Source organism: Raphanus sativus, chromosome 2, assembly GCF_000801105.2.
Source record: "Raphanus sativus cultivar WK10039 chromosome 2, ASM80110v3, whole genome shotgun sequence".
Classification (NCBI taxonomy): Eukaryota; Viridiplantae; Streptophyta; class Magnoliopsida; order Brassicales; family Brassicaceae; genus Raphanus; species Raphanus sativus.
In genome coordinates this window covers 20734041-20761731 of record NC_079512.1, presented here as the reverse complement: position 1 = coordinate 20761731, position 27691 = coordinate 20734041, and the positions used below count along the sequence as shown (strand labels likewise).

Genomic DNA, 27691 nt, shown 5'->3' with positions numbered 1-27691 from the left:
TGGTTGGTTATAGTTACAGTACATGGAAACGTTGTCGTTTTTGCTTTGATTTTTTTTTTGAGTTTATTACGGCAAGTACTTATTTCGTTTGACTTGAAATACGACCACATTTAATGGGCTCTTACCAGAATTTAGTAACTGAATTCTAACTGAATCAAGTTTTTTCTTTTTCCTCACAAGCAACTAAATTTTTATTCAAGTGCATTGATTACATTTAGACATTTAGTTATGGATTGTTTATTTTTTGATTAATTTGAGTAAGCGGATCTATAGAAGGTCTAGATTAGTTTTTGAGTGGAGATGCATTTTAGAGATAAACTTTTTCTATTCAAATGAGATCGAAAACATGATTTTATATAGATTAATTTTTGGGTTCACCCCTTAGAATGAACATATAGGTTCACCAACCAATAAAAATTCGTTCTTTATATTCAGTATTTAGAAAAAAAATTGTCAAATTATATTGTTTTAAAAATAAAAAATAAATAAAAAATAATAGTATGTTGCAAAAAAACGAGTTTTTAAAAAAATACCATCAATAAAACACTAAATCCTAAATCATAAACCCTAAACCTTTGGTAAACTTTAAACCGTTGACTAAGTCCTAAAGCTTTGAATTTTTTAGAAAATATATTTTTAACACAGTCAGCAAAACACTAAATCCTAAACCCTAAATGCTTGAAGGTAAAACTCTAAACCCTTGGATAAATCCTAAATCTTATGATTTAAGATTTATCCAAAAGTTTGAGGTTTACCCAATTATTTAGAGTTTACGTATGGTTTAGGGTTTAGGATATATGATTTAGGGTTTATGACTTAATGTTTTACTGTCGGTATTAAAAAGGACCTTTTTAAAAAAAATTGTTTGCAACTACTATTACTTTTTGTTTGTTTTTGTCTTTTAGTTTTAAATATAATATAATTTGACAATATTGTATTTTTTTTAATTACTGGATTTGAAATAATGAATTCATATTGGCTGGTGAACTTACAGGTAGCTGAACCCAAGAATTTTTCTGAAAGATATACTTAGGGTCCGATTGGTTTAAACGCATGCGGTTGTGGTTGCAGATGCAGGAGTTTGCAAATGCGGATGGCTGCAGTTTCAACTGTTATTTAGCGATTTATATGCTGATACAATGTTTGAAAATTGTTGTATTTACGGGATATTTGTGACTGGTTGATTATAAGATGTTGCAAGTGCTTTAATATTAAATTACCAATATAAATATATTATATCATTATAAAAATATAAAAACATACTATTATGATAAAATATAATATGATTAATAATAATAATATTTTTATTTATTTAATTTTTTAGTTAGTTGAAAATTATAATTTTCATATTTTTTTGAAGATTTATATTAAAACTTTCAAAAGCATATTTTGTTTCGCTTTATATATGTATATCATTATATATGTATGTATATTACTTTTTTAAAGAATTCTAATGAATAGGTAGTTTAAAGTTCTTATGAAACAAATTATAACATTGTTTGTGAATTTTAATTAATATATAAAGTGTGTATATATTTTTTTATAATATTTCCATTTTAATTTGTAATTTTAAAATTTAATATATTTTTAAAAAATAATTATATATTTTTTATCCAACCGCAACCGTAAACGCTAGCTGAAGCCAGCTTTTGATTTTAAGATATTCGGAGCGGTTTGAAGTAATTTGTATTGGTTTGTAGCGATTTGTATGATTGTTTTGAAACGCTATTAATCGTTAATAATCACAAAAGCTTTGTTTGCGAATGGTAGCGGAGAAACAAGACAGACCCTTAGTCATATATGTTCCGTGTCGTTAGATTGCTTCGAATCCGTTACATTACACGCTTAGGTCGTTTAGCTTCTTTTAATCCGTCTATCACTAAACCACACGTAAAACTGTTTTTTCGTCTAAAGATTATTCTATTCAGTATTGTTTATCAAAGACAATAGCATAATAGATGATATTGTACATCGTATTCAGTGGTGGAGCCCCATACAACAAGATGGGGGAAATGAACCCAACAAGATTTAACTAATTAGTGTAACTTTTTAAAACCTAATCTATATGATGTCCTCATTTATATATTTTTGTTTAATGTATATGCCCCAAATAAAACTATTTTCTGCCTCCACCACAATTTGTATTATAAGAAAGCCAAAACAAGTTTTAGAGAAAATAATCTAATTCGACAAAAATTCTGATATGACATTATGATTACAAAAGAAATCAATGATGAAGTCCTGGCCGAATTTGGTTGGATGATGACAATATATTGATATTAAGCTGATCTTATTTTGTGTTTGTTAACAATCAAAGTGTTTTTCCACATCACAACATCACTTGTGTTCTCTACATGAGAAAAATTCTCTAAATAAAGATAAATCTTTTTTTGTTAAAACTATTTGGAAAGAAATTCCTTCTAAAATGTTTCTCTAAAAACCGTTGAACAAATGCAATAACTATTACCACGAAACAAAAAAAAATGAATATATTTATGATAACAAAAACCAGCAAAAAACGAAAAATATCTCCATAAATAAAAAATAAAAATTAGAATAATATAATAACAGAAAACAAAAAAAAAACACTATTAAAAAGAAATTTCAGCACTGGTGCTAAAAAAAGCACCAGCACAGGATCACAAAATTCTCTCTTTATCCTCATCCCTCGTATAAGATTTTATAATCAACATCATTCTCATTTATTGTGTTGGTTGATAAAACTTTACTTCCTTGTGTATGTGCTTCTACTTTAGAGGGTTTTGAAGGGTGAAGATGAAAACGACCGCCAAGATGATCTTGATGAAAGAAATTGTAAGCTTCTGGAGAGAGAGCATATATATGGGTTTGAATAAGGTGGACCATGAACAAGTTACAAGTCTGCTAGCTTCCTGCAATAGAAACAAATATAAGCAAAGAGTAAGGTATGTCATGTTTTTCTTCTCTGTGATATTTGTTATTGTTTTATTTTGTTTAGTTTGTGTGTGTGTTTGTGGGTTTTATACGATTGGTTTAATACAGTGCAGTCCCAAAATTTGACGTGGCCTAAAGCACAATGAAAATTATGTGACCTTTTATATAAATAGTACTAATGGATAATAATAATACAAATAATACAAAAGTGCTTTAAATCATTGAATATGGATGAATCTGTAATACAAATTTAAGTTACAAAAAAAGAAAAATCGGTAATACAAATATGACCCTAAAATTTGTTATATATATCTTGTGGTCTAAAGCATGTGCGTTACTTGTCGTATAACAAGGACGGGCCTGGACCGCCTGGTTTAATAGATAGAGATAGTTTATAGTTGTGCTTGAAGTGCAAACTAGATTAAGACCCGCCCTAAAGGGCGGAAATTGATTTGTCAAATTTCAATTAATAATATATGGTATATATAATATGTGTATATAATATTATATATATTTTGTGTAACATTTATATATATTTTATTAAATATATATAGAATTTAATAGTGTTATAATTTGTGTTGTATTTGTTATTAGTTTGTATTTAATATTCTTTCATTTTTACTATAATAATTTGCCTTATCACACTTTTTAACTTTTAACTCACTACAGGAAATATGGGTATTAATAGCATCGTATCATAGCGGTTTTGACATTTCTGCTATTGTATACCAAAACAGGCTTTTATAATAGCGTTTTTAAAATGTAAAGCTATGTTTGTAATCGCGGGAAAATAAAATAATTCAGGCGCGTTAATTTGGTAAGTGGAGGCGCTTTACCATTGCAAATTAAAAAAAATAAATGCTATCTTATCTGAAAAATATATTAAAAATAATTCAGCCACGTTTCTTTTATTTCTGTTTCTTCTCTGTAGTCTGCTTGACTTCCTCAAATTCTCAGATTCATCACCACTCCTTTTGTCACCATCGCTCGTTATCCCACCACCACCAGCTCGTCACCACCATCACCATATCTCTCATCCGCTTCGATGGTTCAGGTCGGCGGGGAAGATGCTTTGATGGTTCAGGTCGCTGGAGATGTCTCGTTCTCTGAGTATGAGCCTCCCTCTTGGCAGAGCCAAAGTTTCTCCGGACTGATTTCAGGGTAAAGATTGAATCTTTGAGTTGCTCTTTAATCTTTGATAGCAATCTCGTGCCGTATTGAACGCGGCGAGTGATGGGTTTATAGAATTATTATCATCGACTAAAGTTGGATCCTTTCATAGAGAGTCTGATTGACATTGGTGGATGCATTTTAATAGGTCGTTGATTGATGGATTATTGGAAACAACTAATCTGGTTTATCTAACAGTTTGATTGTCGAACATATTCTGTTTCTGATAATTCATTGGGCATTTGTAATGAATTTTTCTTGAATTTGTGAGCCTAATCGTGCGCTTCCCTTACAGGTTTCATAAGGGGTTGTTGGATCATGTAGCTTCTTAGTTATGACCTCTAGCACAACATGAGATCGAAGGTATCTGTTTTATTCTTTTTAGTTTGTCTTTGCTCTATTCTTGATACAAGACTGGCTTAGTTATTTTTTTTTGTTCTCCACTATCATTGAATGAAAACTCTCGCTTATCTTCTGTTCTGTCTCAGGGTATCACAGGACACAATTGTTGCTTGAGTAGAAGCCCGTGATTGTTAGTTACATTAACTGGAAAACAATGGAAACAGAGAATTAATTGACAAAGGCTATAGAGCCCAAAGTACCCACACATCAGTGCAACTCCAAGGAACAAGTCTGACCATTTTAAAATGTGCTTCCTGTTTAGCTCGTCACTTTCTTCTTTGTGCTTGCTTCTAGTGTTGCTGTATTGGCAGTGCGTTAGTCTCAAAGCAACTTTCCATTAGAGGAAGACCACAAAGACGTGGTTAGTTTTTCTACTCCTTTCTCCTTCCACCTGCACTCATGTCAACTGTTCTTACTGTTGTTAACTTTGTGGGAATATCTCTGTAGAGCCTCGGTTAAGATTTTCTAGACTGGTTGAATTTTGCGGTGTTTTGGAATGCTTGGAGCCTGAGTTCCCAAGAGCATTGGCACGTGTTGAACTTGCTATTTGAGAGGCTTATTCTGGACAAAATCAAATCAACAGGATCTTCAGACTTGAGTTCTTACTATTCTGTTGTCCAGGTATTGGTTCAAATGTATTGGCATGAAGACTGTCCTGAAAAAGAGCCTCCTTGCCATGGGTTCTATGCAGACTTCACTATGGCAACAAGAATAACAATACCAGATTTCATCACCAGTTTATCCGTTCTATTTTGCAATGAGTTCATGTGTTTCATGTATTGATTTTGTGTGTTTTGTATCTTTTTGGAAAAGCATATGTATATTATGATTTACTTGTATTTTATTTGAGTAAATTATATTTATTAATCTTATTGCAATATATACTATAATTTTTTATCATTTCTATTTATAAATTTATGGATATATAATTTTAACAAAGTGACTAGTTAAACTTATTTTTAACCCCTAATCCCTAAATATATTTTAACCCCTAAACCCTAAATATAATCCTAAAATCTAACTATTAAACTTTATACAAAAAAAATTCAATATAAATATACTAATGCAACCCGAATCCATCCAATACCCTAAATCTAATACCCTAAACCCTAAAATTCAAAATAAAATGATATTTAAATGCTAAATAAAATCTCTTAATAACTTTTTATTTAGATTTTAAAGCCAGAATTTAAAATTAAACTTTAAATCTAATTTTTTAAAAATCCATTCAAAATCTTAAATGTAAACCTTAGATCCTCCATCAAACTCTATACCCTAACTCCTATATTCAAACATAAACCATTGATCCACTAAATATAAATTTCCAATATAAATTTTAAAAATTTAACAAACATCAAATCTAAATCTTAATGACAAACTTTTATATACAATTCTAACTCTTATACTGTCAAAACTCTCGACCTCTAAATCATAATGAATTAAATATTAAATCTACACCTAATATCTAATACCTTATACTCCAAACCTAAATTCTACATACAAAATCATAAATCCAATCTTTACAAACTTATAATAAAAACTTCAGATTTAGATTCCATGTATATTCTGAAACTCAAATCACATATTTAATCCTAAATCAAAACCCTAATCCCTAAACCACACATCTCATCTTAATATACATCATAAAACATTAAATCTTAATTTTAAATAAATTATAATTACGTAAATAAATTAATATTTTGAATACAAAATTTAAATTTCAAATATTAAATTATGATATAAAAGTATTTAAATCTTAGATGATTTTTGACAGCTATAAATAAATAAAAAGACAGTTTGTATTATGTTTTTTTGGAACCATTGATTAATTTGAATCAAAGGCCCAAAATCACTCTTGTATCTATCCTCACCCTTTTTTTCTATTGGTTGTTGTTGTTTATGGCATGGATCACCATCTCCACGCTTGATTTGATGATATCGAATCAAACGCTCCAGATTAATTGTTCTTTTATTCTTTTTATTTTATTTTTCTCTGCGATCTACGGAGCCAGAGAAGAGAGAGAGGGAGAGAGAGAGAGAGAGAGAGAGAGATGGAGTTCGTAGAGAAAGGAGAAGAACCGGCGGCGCTCATCACCACCACCGCCATCGTTCGTTACAACCACCAGCATCGCCATCTCTCCCGTCCCCCATTGCTTGTAACCACCACCATCGCTTCTCAGATCCGTCTTCACCAGAGTCGCCACCACCACCGTCACGCTCATCATAACCACAACTGATCAGTTCTCTGTCTCTCATTCCCTCTGTGTTTATTTTATTTTGTTCTTGTTACAGGAAGCTTGTTCTAAGAAATTGCTCAATGATAGGCTGAAGTGAAGTTTATGCTTTATATGATTTGATTTGAAGTTTAAATTCGTTTTTTTTTTAATTATGTGTGTTGCAGAAGTCCAAGAGGGATGAGTATGCCAAAACTGTCTCCAAACGTTTGCAAGATATTGTTTAAGCTTGTCTGATTTGTTTGTTTAGAGTGTTTGCTCAAATTACTCAACTTTCTTATGGTTGTTGCTGGACTTGGCATGATCGTTTATGGTATCTACTTGTTTGTCAAGTACAAGAGAGCACCCGATGATAACTCTCTTAAATTCAACGGCGACGGCCAGAGTTACATCTCTTTCGGGAGGCCCATGCTTAGGGCAGTCTCTCTCTCTTCCAATGTCTTTGACAATCTCCCCAAAGTTTGGTATCTTTGTCCCTCCCTACCGAGTTTATTTTTTTTGTCACTTGTTTGTATCTGACTAATCTCTGGTTCTGTTTTTTATCACCTAATATTGCAGGTTTATCTACTTGTTCATTGGGTGGCTCTGTTTGTTATCTCTGGTGGAAGCTTGATGAAGGTGCTCAGACTTTGAGGAAGGTGGAAGCTTGATGGAGGTGCTCGATGCCATTCAAAGGAGATATCTTGCTTGTGTTTGAAGTGTCGATAGTGGATAATGTTGTATGCACTTGTGTGTGATGATTTGTATGAAAGTGATAATGTGGTGTTATGGGATTTAAATAATTATATTGCTTTTTTGAATTTTTATTTAAATTATTTTTATTTCATATTTTCGAATTAATTATTAAAAAAATCAATTCACTAATTATTATTAATTGATTTCGGATAATTAAAAAACTAATTAATAACACGAAATATTTGCTATCTTTGCTACTGAGAAAAATCAAATTATCAGGTTCTAATAACATTTGTTAAACGTTATTATAAATATTGACAATTGCGAACACAAAAACGCTATTGTTATAAACTTAATAATAGCACAACCGAAAACCGCTATTAAAAGGGTCGGACTTTTTATAACGGGTGATGTCAGAGCGTCCAAGGAAACGCTATTGAAAATTAATCATAGCGATTTTCGTCCGCTATTACTACCCACATTTCCTGTAGTGACTTATACACATAGTCTCGTAAAATGTAATATATAAAAAACATATTTAAAAAATCTACTGACCATATGCCACCATTATTTGGTTGTTTGAACAAAAAAAAATCATGTTCTTGCAGAACTGTGTATGTTGTGATATGACGTAGGTGAAGAGTAAATATATGGAAGTAAAGTTAGTGATACGAACATGAGCCTATGTTGGTCTATGCTACAATTATTTGGTTTTTGGAAGATCAATGAGCATAAGCATACACGGTCTTTGTATATTTACGTTGTAAATTATGTCTGGAATGATATGAAACTCGTTGATTTAAAAGTGGTTCAGTTTTATATAATCTAATTATATTAAGAAATTAACCAAAAATATTATAAAAGTGTTACTGGTTAGGTTTAACTAATCTATGTTGGTTAAGATTTGGTTTAATTTAAGTTGGTAGGTTGCATTGTATAGGAGGCATGATATATTCTAGCAACAACTATGAAAGAGTCCAAAATTTAAATGAGAACTTCAAATAGTAGATAATCCCTAAATTAATAGATTAGATTTGTATGGTTGTACAATGAATAACAAAAGAAAAAAGGTCTTTTCGAATGAGTGAAGAGAAGTCACGAAACCATTTTGGTTGATGCAGTTATTTTTATTTGTTTGTTGATTTTCACTCGTTTGGTGAATTACCCTCTTAATCATTTTGATTGACATTATTTATATTTGGTCTATAAATCAAATAAGTTATAAAGTTGTGACGCTCTTCTTGTGTTTGTATACTTTATTGTAAACATACGTCACATTTATTGATTCCCAAGAAACTAGAATCAAAATAAAATTAACGTTAACTCTACTCAAAGAAAAAGGGAAATTCAGTTTTATCTTTAAGTAACATTAATTAAAACCACGTTTGCAACCAATGGGAAAATTCCAAGAATTTTAAAAAACATAACATGGAAATAAAAAAAAAGATACAGGTAGCTTACGCTTAATACATATAATCATCATCATTTGATAGATAAATTTGTGGCTTAATTCAAACAATTAAAACTAAGCAGAGCTCCTAAAGGAGCCAAGAGATTTAATTCCAGCTGCTCTTAGAACAAACTGATGGTATAACGCAGCAGCAGCTGCTCCGATCATCGGCCCCACCCAAAATATCCACTGCTCAAATTATCAAAATAATTATATAGTTAAACATCGTTAGTTTCATTTCATATATATATATATATATATATATATATATATATATATATTAACTAATATAAAAATATGTGCATATAAAAATTAACGACGTACTTGGTCGTCCCAGGCCTTTTCTTTGTTGTAGATAACCGCGGCTCCGAAGCTACGGGCTGGGTTGATTCAGTTCCGGTGATGGGAATGGTGGCTAAGTGAACCATGAAGACGGCAAAACCAATGGGAAGTGGCGCCAAAACAGGAATGTGAGAGTCACGTGCACTTCTCTTGGGGTCGGTGGCCGAGAAGACGGTGTAGACAAGGACAAATGTCCCGATGATCTCGGCACCTAGTCCGGTACCTTTGTTGTAGCCATCAGCAAGCTGGTTGGCTCCACCTCCATATCTAATGTTATTAACAATTTTATAGTTAATAAAAATCGTAGCCATACATTATATCAAATTGATATCTAGACTGTTTGGTTCACTGATGCCTAGACTGCTAGACAACATAATGATTGATCACTCGAGTGATGAGACATGATGGTACCTGGTGTAGTAAGAACTTTGGAAGGCTTTGACCAGACCGCAACCGCAGATGGCCCCAAGACACTGAGCTACAATGTATAACACTGTCCTCACCAATGACACTTTTCTAGCTAAGAACAGTCCGAACGTCACAGCTGGATTTATATGACCACCTGTAAAATAACAACAACAACAACAAATTGATTAATTATCAACATAAATTGTAAGGTTGTATCTTAATTTAGATAAGCCGAACCAAAGTTATTAATACCGAACTTAGCTAAACTAAACTAATTCTAACTGAATATGAGAAATAAATGTGATATACGAAAGTTGATATTTATTCGACGAAGAGATCTATCTGTATAAAATTATATGTTACTATGATTTATTTGTTTTGATCTATTCGTCTTATAAACTATACTATATTATCTTTCTTGTTATGTGAAAGTCTATGTCCTGACTCGAACGTTAGTATACGTACCTGAGATACCGGCGGTACAGTAAACGAGAACAAAGATCATTCCACCGAACGCCCACGCAATCCCCAATATCCCAACGCCGCCACAGTCAACTCCTCCGGCGTTTGCGTCGGTCTGAGCTTTGTAGCCGATGACGGTGAGGATTGAGACGTAAAGGAAGAGAAGTGTTGCCACGAACTCAGCTATGACCGCTCTATAAAGCGACCACTTCCCAAGCTCCTCCATGTCAAACAATGGGGCCGGAGGTGGATCTTGGTAGTCCCTTGCCGCTCTGCCCTCTTGCACCTCCAAGTCCTTCGCCATGGCCAAAGATGATGATGAGAGGGAGAGAAAAAGATAAATGAGTTTTAGTGTTTGGTGTAGCACTTGGGTTTAATTGTGCGTATATATACACAGACTCTGCGAAGGTTCGGTTTAAGTATATTATAAGACATATCATTTCGTGGTTATTTAATCATGTGTACAGTTATATATATATAAGAAATATTTATGGAAGGAATCATATCAAATCCGTATATGCCTCAAATGAGCTGGTGATTTTGTGGGAAACATCTCAAATTTTGCTATTACGTTTGTAAATGTTATGAAGGAGTGATTTGCCTAACTTACAATCAGTATTGGCCCTGTTCTTTTATCAACCGGCAGTGCCGAGAAAAGTAATATTAACAGATAACAAAATAAACATGGAAAGAAATAAAAACTATCGATCGCCGGTGCTATCCAAGGCGTCTCTGATGGACGCCAGTATTTTCAGCGTCATCTTCTGTGTGTAATATATCTATCGCTTCTTAATCTAGCGGCACTTGATAAATCATTTCCGTTTTGCTCTACAATCAGTGTTGTTAATAAAAGAACAGGGTTAACTTCGTGAGTTTTGATATTGGTTTATCAACAGTCGTGGTAGCATTTCATGGCTCAATCTCCTATTTGAATATCATATAACAAAAACCAATGTTTTTAAAAACCATTTTAAAACTTGGATAATCTTATAACAGGACTTCAGTATCATTTTTATTAGCAATTGTTGAATTTAATTTTTTCCATTTGCAATCAACTTATCACCTCTTTGTATAATGAAATCTCCCTAGAGCATTGGTTCTTTAGTGGTTTCCATAGAGGTCTAGGTTTGACAGTAAATTATTATAATTTGTATAAAGCTATAATGATCCACTGATACAATCATAATGACCAACTAGATTTTGATCCGCGTTTCGAAAGCGCGGATATTATTTTTACTAATATAAAATATATTATTAGTTTGTAATCATTGAATGTATTTATCTTAATAAAACTTTCTTTATAATAAATTTAACACATATAGTGTCTTTTGGTAAACTATGTGTTACTCTCAATTTGTTTTATTCTCTCTCCAATCAACATATTTATTTGGCCTGTTGTTAAAATAAATGATTATAGACTTTGATCCGCGCGCCTGCGCAGATGTATATTTTGAAAAATATATTAATATTTGTTTTCATGTAATTATTAGAGTTTGGCAAAATGAATCTAAGAAACATGATCGATATTGATCCGAACATATAATACCAAACCCGAACATAAATTGATTAAATATTCAAAATTTTCAACGTTTTGTTATTTAGAGAACCGAATCTGATCTGAATCGAAGTATTCGGGTATCCCAATTTATCTAAAAATATATTTATATACTTAAATATATTAATTATTTTAGATTTAACGTATATAATACATCAAGAATGATACTCTTAAATTGGTTTAAATACATGAAAATATATATAGATAGTCAAAAGTAAATATATGAAATAGTTAAAGTATACTCAAATCATAAAAAATACTTCAAATAATTATTTATTCCGTATCCAAAATTTTAAATCAAGCCGATTAATATGTAAACTTAGTATTCTTACATATGTTATTCAAATTTATAGGTAATATATTATTTTATTTATAGATTTTGAGAAATTTAAAATATATCTATCTTATTTAAAAATAATTTAAATGGGTTATCCAAACTCGAACCAAACCCGCAAAGATCCAAATCGAACTCAAACCAAAATTTAGAAAAATCCTAATAGGGCTGAAATATTTGACCCCGAAAACTCGAAACACAAACCGATAGAACAAACCCGTATGGGTACCCAAAAATCCATCCTTAGTCATTATTATATATTGTATATTGTCATCATATAATTAATCCTATTTTATATGTACCATCATATAAGTAATCATATAATTAATAGTATTTTATACGTACCATCATATAAATAATTACATGTATTATATTTTTAAAACTTAATATGAAATATAAAAAACCATAATTTGAGTTGATATTTCAAATTGGGTTTTGAATTGTATTTTTCGTATATATATTGCCAATATTATTTTATAATGGGCTTAATAACACAAGTCCATTACTTTTTTTGCTTAATATTACTATCCTTGTTTTCAAACAAAATTAATTTTTCTCTTAAAAGACTACAATCCATGTTTCCAAACACTCCAAATTTTTTTAATAGTTATATTCAAATCTCCAAACACTTCGATTTTGTACTTGAGTTTTAATAAGATATATATAAAAAACCATAATTTGAGTTGGTATTTCAAATTGGGTTTTGAATTGTATTTTTCTTAAATTTGCAGAAAAGATGGATTTTTACCTATTTTGAATAGAATATTTAGAATATCATTAAATTTAAGTAGGTAAGAAAGCGTATGTTTTTATTTATTAATTTTTATTTTTAATAAAATAAAAAAGAATGCACATGTATATATATATATATATATATATATATATATGTCTCTTTTTCTTCTTTTATTGTGGTACAGTTCTATTTGGAACAGCACATGCTGTGATATATTGCCAATATTTTTTTATAATGGGCTTAATAACACAAGTCCATTACTTTTTTTGCTTAATATTACTATCCTTTTTTCAAAACAAAATTATTTTTTCTTTTAAAAGATTACAATCCATGTTTTCAAACAGTCCAAATTTTTTTAATAGTCATATTCAAATCTCTAAACATTTCGATTTTGTACTTGAGTTTTAATAAGATAGATATATAAAACCATAATTTGAGTTGGTATTTCAAATTGGGTTTTGAATTGTATTTTTCTTATATATATTGACAATATTTTATAATGGGCTTAATAACACAAGTCCATTACTTTTTTGCTTAGTATTACTATCCTTGTTTACAAACAAAATTAATTTTTCTTTTAAAAGACTATAATCCATGTTTGCGAACACTCCAAAATTTTTAATAGTCATATTCAAATCTCCAAACACTTCGATTTTGTACTTGAGTTTTAATAAGATAGATGTACTTCAGTTTTAATAATATACATTTTTTAATTTTTTTTAAAATGCTATCTATGTTTACAAACAATATAGAAGTATAGTGCTATTCTTGTTTCCAAACAAATCTAAAATGTACTTCAGTTTTAATAATATAGATACATCCTGATCGGCCACGAATAAAATGTTAAGGTAGAAACAATTTCATTCATATATTAGTGAAATTAAAATATATTAATCGTATTGTAACCGTACCCATGTTTTTTTTTTAAAACGGTGAGGTGTGGTTATATTTGAAGGTGAAAGATATAGTTATATACTTGACACTTGACAGTAGGGATGTTAAAATGGGTTCAAACCCGCGGGTTCTTAATGGGTTTTAGAAAAAATAAATGCCCATTTAGACCCATTTAGCTAGTCGGGTTTCAAATGGGTAACCCTTTTAAGACCCATTTATTAAATGGGTTTTCACTAAAATAAATGGAGACCCATTTAACCCGTTTATGTTCTTTTTTTGTAATTTAACATAAAATTAGATTTGTGGTTTATGCGGAAATTTTTTGATTTTGATGTTTTGACGTAAATTTTTTGATTCTACAGTTTTGGCAGAAAAATTCGATTTTGTGGTTTTGGCGAGAAAACTCGATTTGTGATTTTTGCGGGAAAACTCGATTTTACGATTTTGGCGGGAAAACTCGATTTTACGATTTTGGTGGGAAAACTCGATTTTTGTGGTTTTGCCGGAAAAACTCGATTTTGGCGGGAAAATTCGATTTTACAGTTTTGGCGGGAAAATTCGATTAGTGTTTCTGATACGAAAACTCGATTTGTGTTTTTGGCGGGAAAACTCTATTTTGTGGTTTTGGCGGGAAAACTCGATTTGTATTTCTGATAGTAAAACTCGATTTTACGGTTTTTAGCGGGAAAAATCGGTTTTACGGTTTTGGTGGAAAAACTCGATTTGTGGTTTTTGTGGGAAAACTCGATTTTACGATTTTGGTGGGAAAACTCAATTTTACGATTTTGACGGGAAAACTTAATTTTGTGGTTTTGGCGAGAACTCGATTTAACAGTTTTGGCGGGAAAACTCGATTTATGTTTTTTGATAGGAAAACTCGATTTGTATTTCTGATCTAAATGGGTCTAAATGAGTTTAAATGGGTACATGTAAATTTCGTGGGTTCTAAATGGGTAACCCTAATAGGTCTAAACCTATATGGGTCTAAACTTATATGGGTTCTAAATGGGGTTGGTGTTAAATGGGGCGGGTCTAAACGGGTTGGGTTTACCCATATTAACATCTCTACTTGACAGCCACGATTTTTTGACATATAATTAAGGATAGTTTTAACATATTGTTTTGCAGTTTAATGGGCCACGATTTTTTGATTAATAACTTATACTTGCTTCCAAACAAATTTCATTAAAAATCCTATCCTTGTATCCAAACATCTCCATTTTGTACTACAACTTTAATAATATAGATGCACACTATACCAAAACTAACCATAGAAGTTAGAATAACAAAAAACTGGCTAAGAATATCAGACAACCAGCATTTGCTGGAAACATTTTGATGAAACCAACAATACATCCGAAAGTTACTTAAGTAGCCACTGAACAGAAGCAGACAAAGTTTGAAAAAACAAAGAATAATGACGTTGAATTACATAAACGCTGGATTACCACGAGGACACCATTGCCGAAGAAAGAATACCTTTGATAATGACAAGTTGTTACATAAACATTGTGGTGTTAGAAAAAAAAAGTTATATAACCATTGTTATTATTATTACTAACTCGAAAATTGCAGTTGATAGTAGCTGCAATGTTTTACAATATTATCTCAAATTAGTTTTAGTGAAACTTATTGAATAATCTTGAACTGCAAAACATAAAGCAGATAGACAGCCAAAACTAACTATAAAATTAAACATCTAAACAGATTTTTATCTTGCATAAGATAAAGAAACCTCTACTGAAAACTTCAAAGCAAGTAACATTTTGTATATTATGCGTACATTTTCCTAATAACATACGGGTGAGAGACTCAGCGATGTCTTAAAAAAAATTGATTAGTGGAAGTTAAAATTGTTTTAAGCCGTCCTAACTAACCTTCGATTAGACATATTCTTGTGTTTACACCAACTAAGACCTTTAAAAAAAAACTAAGACCTTTATTTTTTTTTTTTCAATTGTTGTTGCAATGTCAAATTTCATTCCTTATTTATTTTTTATTTATCCATATATTCTGTTAAACTAGTCTAACATGTTTACTCAATGAATATTATCTAGAAATAATTGAATTAACATCTACCAAGATCATCAAACTATATATTATGGCTAGTGTCATTAATTAATTACGTGGCCAACTACGATGACTTGGATGTATGGATATTAAACTCAAACATAATTTAAGATCTATTTATATATGCACGTTTTTGTGCTTACATAGAAATCATTCGGGAAATGTCAACGTCCTCACAGCTTAAATTTACAAGTTATACTAATCTTGTATTCCTATAGGCTATATTACACTAATTTGGAAAGAGCTATCTTAGCATATATTTACTATATACTGTAAAGGATATATAAATAGGAATCTTGTATTTCGTATACATGTATATTCTCACATAAAAATATGAGGATATGGGCTCATTGCTTTCGGCTCATTTGAATGCCCAGGAGAGGGTCTATCCGTGGGCTGTACCTCCACCCGGGGGTTAGGCTTGTGTCATCATTGATCCGGGTTTAACCTCTTGTTTACAAAAAAAAAATATGAGGAAATAGGGAAAAAATGAATATTGTAAAGGTTATGTAATAAGCAAATGAAAAGATGCCCTATTTCGGGAATTGCACTTGTAGCGTACAAGCATTTTCTGCATTTAACGTTTTGTTCGGTGAACAAACAAAAGTCTCATCCGATCCACGCTGGCACGTTTAAAAGTTGATGCCGAAATATAAAGGTTTCGTGTTTAAAATGTTAAGAAAAACAAAACAAAACAAAAAACAATTATGGACGCTCCCACGTGTTGTTGAGAGATTCGTAGTATTATAATTTGTCACTTGTTTGCAAAAGCTTTCTATTTCATTATTGAATAATGGTTTTCGATTCAGATTTTGAATAAATATAAAAGAAGTTAGTACTTTAAGTTTTTTTCTTTCCTTAGTTTTCTAGTTTCAGATCAAGGGAAATTTAAAAACCTTGGACTATTTTTCCTAGTTTGGTTTTAGTCGGCCGTTTCACTTAAATAGAGCTGATTTCCTCAATCATTTTCTTTCCTGATTTGGTTTAAAAATGCCCTAAGCAAACTTAACATGTATGCGCTTTTATAAAAATGTATTTAAATTTCTGATAATTTTAGCTTACTCAAAACTTATTTTCCAAGATTTGGTTATTTAAAAAAAATTGAAATTTTTTAAAAATAACCAAAATATTTTTAGTTGGTGAATTAATACAAAATTGATATTAATCGATATATTTTTCTAATATTAAAAGTCTGAAAATATCATATTAATTAATTAAACTTAAAAATTTAATCATAAATAGATTTTTTTTTTGTAACTATCATAAAATAGATTTCAGATGTCAAAATGATCAAAATTAATTTCATTAAAGTAGTAAATTAAAATTCTACCTTTGCCTACATATATATTAAAAATTTAAAAACAATTAAAAATTGCATATTTATTAAATATGTATAATATCTTTGGAATGACCGATGGAATGAAACTATCATAACATGTCGTAATTTTGGTTTTAGGTTAATTACGAGTCGGTTCTAAACTTTTTAGTATTAAAAGAAATCGTCAACTATAATAGAAACTAATGTAAATTTTAAATGTAAATTAATAAATAAAACCTCAATTTAACACACCAATTTTTTCTGAAATTTAACACACCAATTGTCAAAGCTGGATTTAAAATTGAGGAAAACGTAAAACAAAATAATAAGAATGAGATCCCGTAGTTTCAGAGAAAAAAAAGAATGAGATCCCGTGACAATTATGCGGACAACGTTGAACCCTTTTTTTATAATGACAACGTTGAACCTGTTATTATATGGTTTTCAAATGAATATTAAATTTATTTCATTCAAAAACCCTGTTACATCTAGTGCATCACTGTTTAAAGAATTAAATTAGAGTTACCTCTGCCAGACAATTTCTTCTGTACATCGGAACATCCGAACATTATCTCCCATTGATTTTCTCCTAATAATCAATTAGTGTTGGACTTACATGCTTGATGCATGCACATATTATATATTTAACTATATATATATATATATATATATATATATATATATATGTTCTATTATTTAAATCCAACTGTACCAAAATAAAATACCAAGGGTAGAGTATGTCAACGTTAGTAAGCTTGATACCAACATCCAATAAATTATACTTTTTTGGATGCAAATATTTGATATTTTGTCTATTTCACACATATTAAAAACAATAAACATATTATTATGTTTATGAATTTTTGGTTTTACAAATAAAGTTTCATCACTTATATATATTTTTACATGTATTTATTGTTTTAGTTTTAAACACAAATGCATTTACTATATAATTAAGCATAAAATTTTGAATAAAATTACAAAATCTAAAACATCAATATTTCGTATCCAGAATGAGTATAAGAACGATCAGAACCACACTTAAAATTTAATAGGAACCTATATAGGTGATGATTGATTGGGATGTACTTTTAAAACCGTAAATAGTCTATATAATTTTTGGGAAAAATTAGCTTTAGAATTGGGCGAATTTGCAAAATAATTAAATTTGAGAAATAAATTAAATGTAAAATATTGATTTTGACATAATGTATTATCTAATAATTTTGCTTCATCTAGACTGATTTTATCTCTAGTTTATACAAATTGCCGGTAACTTCAAGATGTAGAGATGAGGTCGAGGAAATCAAGTATGGCAATAATACCGCAAAATGTTACCATCTGAGGAAGATAACAGAGTAACCACGAAAATTTCACTGGTTCTATTTCATACCACCAAAATAGTATATAATATCAACTCTATCTCAACTCTCAAATCTAGATACTAAAATTTATCCCAACATCATTCTAACTCGTAAATATTAAACTTTAAACCTTAATCAGTAAACCTAAACCTAAATAGAATGTACCAAAATAAATATCATAATATTAGTGAACATTTTAATGGTTCTATTATGTATCCCAAGAATAGTATAGGATACCAAGTTTATCTCAACCCTTAAATATTGATACTAAACATTTTTTCAATCCCGTTTTAACCATTAAATATTAAACCCTAAATCTTAATAGCATAAAACAAATAAATAGCATAATATATATTGGTGAAATTATGAAATGTCTATAATTACATAAAAGAAGGTTAATGTTGATCACAACCATATAGTGGAGGACCCACATGAAAGGTGTGAGTTCAATTGACACCATAAAAACTAATAAAATTTGTGATTTGTAAGCTAAAACATTAATGAATCACAACCCACAAACCCCAGTTCGATCCCCCCTAATGCACCTTTGACCCCAATGAAAACTTTTGCTGGGACCGACACTGCAACCATATCTACTCACTTTCTAAATACTAAATCTTAAATCCTAATCACAAACCCTAAACTAAAATATCAAAATCTAAAAAAGTACATAATACTACCATATGCTTATTCATATAGTATGCAATTTATGTTAGTATAAGATAATACGGAAACTATATTAGTATTAGAGTAAACATATATTATACAAAATCGATGAATTAGAACATTGTATACAAATTAAAACACAAATGAACTAAAACATAATATATAGAATAGTACAAGTTGATCAAATAATCAAAAAATTATGAACCTAACATAAATTCTAAATCCAAATATAAACCTTAAACTCAAATATAATGGAAAAAATTAAATAGTATAACATATATTGGTAAAATTATGAAATGTTTATGATTGAATGGAATAAGTTAATGATGATTGCAATCTCAACTCCCACAATCCAAATACTAAACCTAAACCTTAATCACTAATCCCTAAGCACTAAACTCTAAACCAAAATATAAAGCATAAACCTAAATATCAAAATCTAAAAATAGTACATAATATTAAGTAATATTAAACTATACAATATAGATCATTCACTGCAATAATCTACTTTTAAAAGTAAAATATACTCATATAAATAAAATTATATAATTTTTTTGTGAAGTTTATATTTATATGTGTGGAGTTAATTAAATATGTGACATGCAATTTTTAATAATATTTTTATTCTACATTTGTCAAAGAGAATAGAACAAAACAAATAGTATAATCAAATTATTGAAATGGTGTAGAAATATTATACTACATATATCTCAAATTATCAAATAATATATTGCTTAAACTTTATAGTTAAAAAGATCGTCGACAACAACCAACATTTGGTTCTTCTCAGGACTCAATGGTTTAAATCCCAGCTCATGTAAGTGAACCCCTCTATCTTGAAAATTTTACCTGAAAAGTAAGAAAACAATGAGATGGTTAGACAGTCTCACATGTATAGTTCAGAAGAGCCGAAATAACACTAGATTTCCATATGAATAAAACATATTATTCTATGCACGCCAGATTACTACACTATAAATATATATATGTGTGTGTATGTGTGCTTGTGATGCTAGGAGTTTTCAAGGCTCCCTAACCAAATGTTGTAGTGTAAAAGATTGTCGAACCAATTCTAAGTGATTCTAATGCAAAGGGAATGCAAGTTTATACTTAATCTAAGCGCAACCAATTGAGTGAAGTGAAGTGAACTAAGAACTAGAGTAGAAATGCAATAACAAAATGATCTTTGTTTCTCAATATGAAGCAAGAAGACTCATGGGATTAGGGAATTGACATTGGGTGATCAAGTTTCAATCTAAAGGTGGCAGCTTTTCAATCAATCTATCAACCTTAAGCCTAGACACAATTCTAAACAAACTCTATCTCTAAATGAATGTTCATTTGCTAAGGCAACTCAAGCATCAAATCTCTTTGGTTGAATGTTACAAAAACAATCATGGAGAACAAGTCTACTAGCCATCTTAACACCTTTAACAACAAATCTCTTTGGCAAAGTATGTTAAAAGCTTATGAGAGTTGGTTCAGGCATTTCATCAAACACCTTGTGGGTGGGAAATGCCTAAAGCTCAACTTTTGAGAGGCTAACTCAAAAGATGCATTGAGAACACTCTACTAGCAAGGAACAAGAGAGATCTATACTAAAACACCTTAGATCTAGCTTAATCACCCTTGGTCTCCCTAATCCATGAATCCAAAAGGAGTCTACTCACTAATCTTCATGATTAACCTTAAACCCATGGTTGATTTAAGAGAAATCATGTTGAGAAGCAAGTTTAATCCAACAATTACAAAGAAATAAGAAGAAAAGAGACTAAAGATTCAATCTTTCTTCAAGGTTTCAATGTGTTCTTAAGAGAAAACAAGATAATCCCATCATTAGGGTCTAAAGAGTATTTATAGTAGCCTAAAAACGAGCTGGGTCGACCCAACAAACCTGGGTTGACCCAAAATAATTTGGGTAAAAGTTGGTAAAAACAGATGTGAATATTTTTTCTAAGTGTCACAGCTGGTTTTTTGACGCGTCCAATAAGCCGCTGGAGGTGCAAAAAGCCGCTGTGACATCACAGCTGGTTTTTGACGCGTCGTCACTTGGCCACTGCGAGAAGTTGAAGTTGGGCAGGGAGGTGTGTTTTTCTCCAGCGGTTTGGTGAAACCGCTGCACCAAAAGCCGCTCCAACACTTAGAATTTTCAGCAGAACTTCTGCACCGGCTTCTCGTCATGACGCCAGGCCGCTGGGTGACGCTAGGCCGCTGGGTGCTGTGCATCGGCTTCTTGGCAAGGTCGTAAGGCCGCTGTGTGGTCACTTATGCCGCTGGGACGCTTGGTGATCTTGAAAATCACTAATCTTGCTCCCATTCTACCTCCAAATGCTCCAAAGTTACCATTTGATATCTTCATCACCTGATATAGACAAATACAATGCAATGCAACCTAAACAAGTCTAAATGCTATTCTAAATTATCAAAATGCAAGATAAAAGAATGACAAAATCTATTAAAAACACAAGATATCAACTCCCCCAAACTTGTCCTTTACTTGTCCACAAGTAAACTTTCAAGAACTTATTTGGAGAAGAGGTTTGAAGGTGGGAGCTCATAGCCAAAAGACACCAAAAACACTCAACTTGACATCCTAAAGAAATATAGCAAATAGCATGAGCAACTCTCTTATTACACTCTAGCTTCTCTAGGCCTATCAAGATACTCTTATGCCTTTACACAAGATGCAATACTCATCAACCAAAAAGTCTTCCTACCAGCTCTCACATTGATTCACACACATATACACAAGGTGGATTCTCACAAATGAGCACATGATCTCAATCATTTGGCTAGGTAAACAAATGGTCTAAAGTGAATGAAGAGAAGAGTTCAAATGCATCATTCTAAAGTGGTTATCACTCAAGAACAAGGAGCTTGATCATTATGCAAAATTTATCTAAGATTAGAAGCAACTCATGCATACATGGATCCATTCTCATCATTCTACCCTTTTCCTAAGTGATTACAAGTTCTACCCCCATTCACTTCATTCCACAACCCAAATAGCAACTCATTTTCATGTCTAACCCAATGAACAAATTTCTCTTTTTCTTTTCTTTTTACTTAGCCAACAAGGGACAATCTTTGCTCAATGCTTAGCTCTTACTTCTCTTTTCCCTTCCCCACTATCTTATTGATTCTTCTTATCATTTTTTTTTCTTTTCTTTTCTTTTCTTTCCTTTTTTTTTTTTAGGGGAAAGGAGTCAAAGACCACAATCTAGAGCTTTCTTTTCTTTTTATTCTAAGGTCCCTAAGGCTTTTCTTATCAATCTACACTCTTTTGTTCATCTTTCTCAACTTTCTCACTATCCAAACCCAAGATACAAGCTTATAAAGGACATAAACCCAACCATCATCCTAGAAGCTAGCTCAAATCATGATCCTATGCTAGCAAGCGATGAGAACAAATCCATGTCGCCTCCAATACTCTCAAGATTTTGCACATGACAAGCTATCAGAAAAGGCCTCACTCATGCAAATCAATGTTGGCTTCAAAGAAAGGTAAGGATTCAAGGGTGAGGGAGTACCATTTGGGTTAACAAAGAGTGGTACAATGGAAAAAGATAACCCAAATGTGTATGAGAACCATGATCAAGTATGCTAATGCCCATAAGTGAGAGAAATTAAGTTCACTCAAGCTTAAGTTCAGTTCGGAGCTGGTTTTCAGAACAATGTCAATGGCAAGCAAGCATACAAGTTTCAAGAAGAGTTTTCAAGGCTCGAAGCGTGCAAGGTTTTAAAGAGATGCTTAAGCTACTTGATATGCTTAACTAGGGTGTCAAATTCAGTGCAAACAAGTGTTCTTTACAAGGTATCAATAGCTTCTCCATATGCAAGTGAATGCAACCTATATGATCTAGACTCAATCCTAAGAATGCAAGTGATGCAACTACATGATTTTATATGCACTTTTCAAAATTTTTAATTTTTATGGTTTTTCTATGCATATATGAATGCACAATGCAATGCATGAGACTCACAATCAACAAATCAAACACCTCCCCCAAACTTAAATCACACAGTCTCTGTGTGAGTAAGAGAGAAGGAGATACCGAAAATATGATAAAGGCAATGGTATGTACAAAGAAGGGTCGGAGTGATACCTCAAGTGGAGAGTGAAGTGTGGTAATGGGTGTCTAGAGCTTGAGCTTTGAGCTGGCCTTAAACTTCTGCCACACTTATTGAAAACATAAAGAAATGAAATTTCAAATTTATATACAAGGATAACCATGGGACTTCCTCCCAAGTGAGCTTGTTTTGAGTCACTAGCTTGACTACCTTTTCTCTTGTACTAGTGAGAAGGAGGATCCTTCCCACCTTCAAGAGTGATGGTGAGGACGTGGGAAAGGAGTTCTTGAAGCTTGGTTGGATCATCTTGGAGTTGAGGTGTGATGATGGCCTTTGCACTTGAGAATGGCTTAGACCTTCCCTTGCACTTGATCTTGTACTCAATGGCTCCATCCTTGAGCTTCATTGGCTGGAGAGTGAGAGTGTGAGGAATCTTATCAAGAGCTGGAGGATGAGGTTCTTTCACTATCTTCTTCTTGTCATGAGCAGCCTTTGTGGCACTACTCACCTCCTCCTTTTTAGCACTTTCCAAGTGCTCATCACACAGCTTTTTAGAGGACTCTCCAACAAGATCTTCTTGCTCAGGTACAACCACTTTAGTTTGGGTCTTCTCAATGGATGGTTCTTCACAAGTGATTGTTCCACAATACCCAACATCCATTGGAGATTGGATTGGGTAAGAGACAGCCTTGTTCACATTGAGGAGTGTGACCTTCTTGTTTGGGAAATCAATACATGCTCCAACTGTTGTGAGAAATGGAGTGCCAAGGATCAAAGGAACTCTCTTCTCAGTTGCCATCTTCAGAACAGTGAGGTCTATATGAATTGTGCATGCTCCAATCTTCAAAGGGAAATCCTTGATGAGGCCAATGGGGGTTGTAGAAGATGAATCCCCAAACATAAGAGAAGATGTGTTTGGCTCCATGCTCTCAATACCAAGACTTTTCACCATTTCCAATGAGATCACATTCACACTTGCACCAGAATCAACCAAAGCATCATTCATAGTGATCTTACCAAGGGAGCAAGACAATGTGAACTTCCCTTGAGACTCTAGCTTAGGGAGAGAATTTGGAGGGACTGGTGGATCAATCTTCAAAATGGAGATGTTTAAAAGCTCGGCCACTTCTGCTTGGTGTTCTAGAATGTCCTTGATGAGCATCATTTGGACATGATCTTCACGCATACCAGAGATTTCTGGGAGCCTGACCCCAACATCACTAAGATCTTTCCTGAACTTGGAGATAACCTTCTTCTGAGCTTTGGTGAGGACCCTTTGTGGAAATGGGAGTGGGACCTCATATGGTGGTAGCTTAACCTCAGGAGCTTCTTCCAGCTTGGCATCTTTCAACTTGTGGTCAGCTCTCCTCTCAACCGGTTTCTCAGCTCTAGGCTCAGCTCTCTGCAGATTCTTTGCTTCAACCTTCCTTTCAGCTTGTACCTGAACCCTTTCCATAACTTTATCCACCATCTGTGCGTCAGCTGTTGCTACAACCAATTTTTCAACTTTCCCAAACACTAGCTTCTCAATCTCATCTACCTCTTTCTCATAATCACTCAGCTCAATCTCTGAAGAAGTAGTAGAGATGATAACATTGCAAGACTCCTTGGGATTCTTTTCTGGTTTTCCTGGTAGAGATCCCATTGAGCTCTTGGAAGATGATGGCATAGAGGCGACCTGACTCTCCAAAGTTTTGAAGCGAGATGCAAGTTGTAAGAACTTGTTGTTGAGGTCAGAGTAGTTCCCATCAATCTTTGTGTGTATGTTCTTGAACTCATAAACCATTGTCTTCTCATTTCTGGCTTGAAATTCCAAGAGTTTCTTGAACATAGAATCCACACTTGAATCTGAAGCTGGAGCTTGAGAAGAACTGCCTTGAGCTTGAGTAGACTGATTACTTTGGTTGCTGAAACCAGGAGGGTAGCTTTGCGTGGCCTAGTATCCTCCTTGCTGATTGTTGTAGTGAGGTCTTTGCTGGTAGTTGTTTTGCTGAAAGTTGGGCTCCTTTCTGTACCATGTACCATTGTTGTTGATGAAGCAAAGCTCTTCTTGCCCTTCCAAACCATCAACTTCATTCACCTTAGGAGGAACCTCTTGACTAGGATCACCAACAAAGCTAACCTGCTCCTTCTTGAATTGGTTTGAAAGAACCAAGTCCAACTTGTCTTGCAAAGACTTGATATCTTTCCTTGTCTGCTGGTCATCCCCTCTGTTGGCTCTATCATACTCCTCATTGTAGACTGAGTCACTCTTTGCCATGTTCTCCACCAGCTCCTCTGCATCCTGCTCAGTTCTGCCCAAGAAAAAACCATTACTAGCAGTGTCAAGCCTGTTTCTGCAAGATGGGAGAACTCCTCTGTAGAAAGTGCTAAGCAAGCTCTCCTTGCTGAAACCATGATGAGGACACTGAGCTTGGTAGTCCTTGAATCTATCCCATGCCTCATTGAAGCTCTCTAGATTCTTCTGCTGGAAACCAGAGATCTCATTCCTTATCTTAGCTGTCCTTGAGGTAGAGAAGAATTTCTCCAAGAAGGCTTTCTTACATCCCTCCCAAGTGGTGATAGTGTCACTTGGGACAGACCTCTCCCACTGATGTGCCTTGTCTCCCAAAGAGAAGGGAAACAGCTTCAGCTTGAATGCATCTTCAGAGACACCATTTGTCTTGGACAAACTACAATACTGATCAAACTTGTACAAGTGATCAATAGGATCTTCAGCTGCCAGGCCATGAAACTTGTTGTGCTCAATGGTGTTGAGTAGCCCTGACTTGATCTCGAAGTTGTTGTTCTCCACAGGTGGTGCTCTGATTCCCAACCTATGACCATGAATGTGAGGGCGATCATAGGTTCCAATGGCGCGAGCTTGGCGTTGTGGGTGTTGTGGTCGAAGGTTGGCAGCTCCTTGACCATTTCCCTCTTGGGCAGCTCCCAAAGGGATATCTCTATCTTGATTCTGGTTCTGATGGTGAGCCATATCAAAACCCAATCTATTGAAATGAGCCTGTTGCTCCTCTTCTCTCCTTCTTCTTGTATTCTCTCTTTCCAAAGCCCGGATGTCTGGTACTAGAGGAGTGAGGTTTGTAGTCCTTCTACTTCTCAAGTTCATACACCTGAAATGCAAAAAGAGGAAGAAGCAGAGCTAATATCACAATAACAATAAAAATGACTTAGTCTCAAGCAAATGACTAAATCCCAATGTCAAAATCACAATAGAACTTGGCAACGGCGCCAATTTGATGCTAGGAGTTTTCAAGGCTCCCTAACCAAATGTTGTAGTGTAAAAGATTGTCGAACCAATTCTAAGTGATTCTAATGCAAAGGGAATGCAAGTCTATACTTAATCTAAGCGCAACCAATTGAGTGAAGTGAAGTGAACTAAGAACTAGAGTAGAAATGCAATAACGAAATGATCTTTGTTTCTCAATATGAAGCAAGAGGACTCATGGGATTAGGGAATTGACATTGGGTGATCAAGTTTCAATCTAAAGGTGGCAGCTTTTCAATCAATCTATCAACCTTAAGCCTAGACACAATTCTAAACAAACTCTATCTCTAAATGAATGTTCATTTGCTAAGGCAACTCAAGCATCAAATCTCTTTGGTTGAATGTTACAAAAGCAATCATGGAGAACAAGTCTACTAGCCATCTTAACACCTTTAACAACAAATCTCTTTGGCAAAGTATGTTAAAAGCTTATGAGAGTTGGTTCAGGCATTTCATCAAACACCTTGTGGGTGGGAAATGCCTAAAGCTCAACTTTTGAGAGGCTAACTCAAAAGATGCATTGAGAACACTCTACTAGCAAGGAACAAGAGAGATCTATACTAAAACACCTTAGATTTAGCTTAATCACCCTTGGTCTCCCTAATCCATGAATCCAAAAGGAGTATACTCACTAATCTTCATGATTAACCTTAAACCCATGGTTGATTTAAGAGAAATCATGTTGAGAAGCAAGTTTAATCCAACAATTACAAAGAAATAAGAAGAAAAGAGACTAAAGATTCAATCTTTCTTCAAGGTTTCAATGTGTTCTTAAGAGAAAACAAGATAATCCCATCATTAGGGTCTAAAGAGTATTTATAGTAGCCTAAAAACGAGCTGGGTCGACCCAACAAACCTGGGTTGACCCAAGATAATTTGGATAAAAGTTGGTAAAAACATATGTGAATATTTTTTCTAAGTGTCACAGCTGGTTTTTGACGCGTCCAATAAGCCGCTGGAGGTGCAAAAAGCCGCTGTGACATCACAGCTGGTTTTTGACGCGTCGTCACTTGGCCACTGCGAGAAGTTGAAGTTGGGCAGGGAGGTGTGTTTTTCTCCAGCGGTTTGGTGAAACCGCTGCACCAAAAGCCGCTCCAACACTTAGAATTTTCAGCAGAACTTCTGCACCGGCTTCTCGTCATGACGCCAGGCCGCTGGGTGACGCTAGGCCGCTGGGTGCTGTGCATCGGCTTCTTGGAAAGGTCGTAAGGCCGCTGTGTGGTCACTTATGCCGCTGGGACGCTTGGTGATCTTGAAAATCACTAATCTTGCTCCCATTCTACCTCCAAATGCTCCAAAGTTACCATTTGATATCTTCATCACCTGATATAGACAAATACAATGCAATGCAACCTAAACAAGTCT

The 27691-nt window shown here is 33.0% G+C and overlaps 2 long non-coding RNA genes, 1 other non-coding gene and 1 pseudogene across 4 annotated transcripts; 3 read left to right on the top strand and 1 right to left on the bottom strand.

The window, feature by feature from the left end:
• The first annotated feature begins 3728 nt into the window (after positions 1 to 3728).
• Positions 3729 to 5329, top strand: LOC130499835 (uncharacterized). 2 transcript variants are annotated; one of them, XR_008938699.1, is made up of 4 exons: positions 3729 to 4074; positions 4379 to 4446; positions 4572 to 4846; positions 4933 to 5329. It is a non-coding gene; the product is annotated as an uncharacterized LOC130499835 (long non-coding RNA). The 2 variants fall into 2 exon arrangements; XR_008938698.1 differs by having other exon boundaries at positions 3739 to 4074; positions 4389 to 4446.
• A 1085-nt stretch (positions 5330 to 6414) lies between these two features.
• On the top strand, positions 6415 to 7545 carry LOC130508750 (uncharacterized). The gene is made up of 2 exons (XR_008942921.1): positions 6415 to 7183; positions 7278 to 7545. It is a non-coding gene; the product is annotated as an uncharacterized LOC130508750 (long non-coding RNA).
• A 1182-nt stretch (positions 7546 to 8727) lies between these two features.
• Positions 8728 to 10432, bottom strand: LOC108843011 (probable aquaporin PIP2-4; annotated as a pseudogene).
• A 15019-nt stretch (positions 10433 to 25451) lies between these two features.
• LOC130508946 (small nucleolar RNA R71) lies at positions 25452 to 25558 on the top strand. Its single transcript, XR_008943129.1, has one exon. It is a non-coding gene; the product is annotated as a small nucleolar RNA R71 (small nucleolar RNA).
• Positions 25559 to 27691: the final 2133 nt, after the last annotated feature.